Source organism: Portunus trituberculatus, unplaced genomic scaffold (genome assembly GCF_017591435.1).
Source record: "Portunus trituberculatus isolate SZX2019 unplaced genomic scaffold, ASM1759143v1 PGA_scaffold_396__16_contigs__length_748793, whole genome shotgun sequence".
NCBI lineage: Eukaryota > Metazoa > Arthropoda > Malacostraca > Decapoda > Portunidae > Portunus > Portunus trituberculatus.
Genome location: NW_025541564.1, coordinates 741,048 through 744,403, shown reverse-complemented (window position 1 = coordinate 744,403; position 3,356 = coordinate 741,048).

The window sequence follows — 3,356 nt, the reverse complement described above, 5'->3', positions numbered from 1 at the left end:
CTGACCATTCTGTTGAACTAATATTCGACTTTGCTATCCTCCATGAGCTAGAGCAACTGGTGCAACACCCTACTCGTATTACTGACCGTCTTGGAGATACGCCCAACATTCTTGGTTTTTTCCTTACCTCTAAACCTTAAACTTATGATGTTACCCTATCTTCTACGTTGGGCTACTCCAATCACAATCTCATTTCTGTATCTTGTCCTATTTCTCCAATCTCTCCCGAGGATCCCCTAAGAGGAGGTGCCGTAGCGTTATGCCTCTTGTCAGTTGGGGGGACCTGAATAGGTATTATGCTGATTTTCCCTAGAATGATTACTGTTTGCGTGTCAGAGACCCATCTCTGTATGATAAACGCATAGCATAAGGGATAGTGTCTGGCATGGAGGCGTACATTCCTCATTCTTTTTTTCATCCTAAACCTTTTAAACCTTGGTTTAACACAGCCTGTCCTCTTGCTAAACATGATAGAGAAGTTGCCTACAAAAGTTACTTCAGCTTTCTATCTCCTGAATCTCATGCACTTTATATTTCTGCCTGGAATCATGCCAGATTTGTTCTTCAACTTGCCAAACACTCCTTCATAAATAGAAAAACTAAAAATCTTCCAAACTCAAACACCCCTCGTGACTTCTGCCATCTGCCACAAGAGAAATCTTTAGTAATATTACTTCTTCATCTTTTCCTCCTTTATTTCATCCTGATGGCACCACTGGCATCTCATATGTTTCTAAAAGCTGAACTCTTCTCTCAAACCTTTGCTAACAACTCCATCTTGGATGATTTTGGGATTGACCCTCCCTCTTCTCCTCCCTCTCACTATTTCATGTCTACAATTAAAATTCTTCGTGATGTTTTCCATGCTCTCGATGGCCTACACCTTCGGAAGGCTAATGGACCTGATGGGGTCCCTTCTGTGGTACAGTGGAACCATACGTGCTTTGGGGTCAGAAGCGCACGGTTTCGAATCCTGTCCACGGTCAGAGTGTAGGCTAGGCTTCCTCACTCTGGGCAACGGTTTCCTAGCGGGTGGGCTTTGAGATAGGAGGTACCACAAAAAGTATCCCGTTTAGCCCATAAATTCCCGTGAAAAGTCCACATAATATAAATAAAAAGAAAAGCTATGCCTATTGACTTATATCTTTAATTTTTACTGGAAGTTTTCCTACATTCAGCCTGTTTCTAAAAAAGAGTGACCGTTCTAATCTCTCAAACTACAGTCCTATAGCTTTTATCTCCTGCTTGTCTAAAGTTTCTGAATCTATCCTTAGTAGGAAGATTCTTAAACATCAGTCACTTCAAAATCTTCTATCTGATCGCCAGTATGGCTTCCATTAAAGTCGTACTTGTGATCTTCTGGCGTTCCTTACTGAGTCTTGGTTATCCTCTATAAGAGATTTCGGTGAAATTTGTGCTGTCGCGTTAGACATATCAAAAAACTTTTGATAGAGTCTGGCACAAAACTTTGGCACAAAACTTTGAGATTTCCAAACTGCCCTCTTACGGTTTCTGTCCTTCTCTCTGCAACTTTTTCTCAAGTGTTCTTTCCGACGGTTCTATTGCAGCCGTGGTAGACGGTCACTGTTCTTCTCTTAAATCTTTTAGCAGTGATGTTCCTAAGGGTTCTGTCATATCACCCACTCTCTTTCTATTATTCATTAATTACTTTCTTAACTAAACTTCTTGCCCTATCCACTCCTAAGCTAAGCTTTCAGAGACGTCATATCCTTCAGGAAGTCAAGAGATCACGCAGGGACGCCACAGAACGCATGACTTCTGGTCTTTCTAAGATTTCTGATTGCGGCAGAGAAAACGTAGTAGTTTTCAATCCCTCAAAAACTTAATTCCTCCTCTATCAACGCGATACAACCTTCCAGACAACAATCCCCTCTTCTTCAATGACACTCAAATACCTCCCACTTCTTTATAATTGGAAACTTCACATCTCATTTCTTGCTAAAACAGCTTCTATTAAGTTAGGCATTTTGAGGCGTCTCCGCCAGTTTTTCTCGCTCCTCCTCTTCCTCTGTACAAGAGCCTTATCTGTCCTTGTATGGAATACTCTTCGCATCTTTGGAGGAGTTCCACTCATACAGCTTTATTAGATATTGTGAAATCAAAAGCTTTTCGTCTCATCAACTCCCCTCCTCTAACTGATTGTCTTCAACCTCTTTCTGACATCCGAAATGTTGTATCCCTTTCTATTCTTTTATTGCTATTTTCATACTAACTGTCCCTCTTGCTAACTGCATGCCTCCCCTCTTCCTGTGGCCTAGCTCCACAAGGCTTTCGTCTTCCTCTCATCCCTATTATGTCCAACTCTGTAATACAAGAGTTAACTAATATTCTCAGTCATTCATACCTTTCACTGGTAAATTCTGGAACTCCCTGTCTGTTTCTATATTTCCATCTTCCTGCGACTTAACTTCTTCTAAGAGAGAGGTGTCGAGATATTTGTCCTTGAATCTTGATTAATTCTTTTGATTCTTTTATGGAGACTACAATTCAAGCGGGCCATTTTTTCTTACATTTTTTTTACCCTTGATAGTTCTTCCTCCTACATAAAAAGGAAAGTCTATCAACTTTTACCTTTCCTTCTTGCTGGAGGTTTGCCTATATTCAACATGTTCCTAAAAAGGGTGACCATTTTAATCCCTCAAATTACCGTCCTAGAGCTTTTATTTCTAGCTTGCCTAAATTCTTTGAATCTGTCCTCAACTGGAAGATTCTCAAACTTCTGTCACTTCACAATTTTCTATCTGATCGCCAGTATGGCTTCCGTCAAAGCCGCTCTAATGGTGATCTTTAGGCTTTCCTCTTTTAGAGATTTTGATGAAACTTTTGTTGTTGACTTAGACATATCGAAAGATTCTGATAGAGTCTAGCACAAAGCTGTAATCTCCAAACTACTAATGGTATGCACGCGTCAGCTTATTGAATAACGCATCCCATTGGTCACATCCAAGAGCAACTCCACGTGGAGTACAATTCTATTGATCAATTACATGTGTGATGTCATGCTTTCAGCCTCACCGTCCTACGATCTTTCATTTTCATATGCAGATCTGTACTGGCGCTTAAACCCTTAAGATGGATGGATTTTAATTTCATGGCGCCGCAACAACAAAGGTCATATGGCGCCGCTACTATAAATTGACTGCCACTAACGTGTATTTAAAAAAAAACTAAATAAAAGTAATTAAAAACAATACAAGTAAAAAGTTAAGAACTAAAAATACTATAAAACTAAATAAAACATTAAAATACATAGAATAAAATAAAATAAAATTCACAGCTTTAGGAGAAGGCCAGCTTTTCCCAAAAACCTAAAAATGTCATGGCCCTGGGCTAGG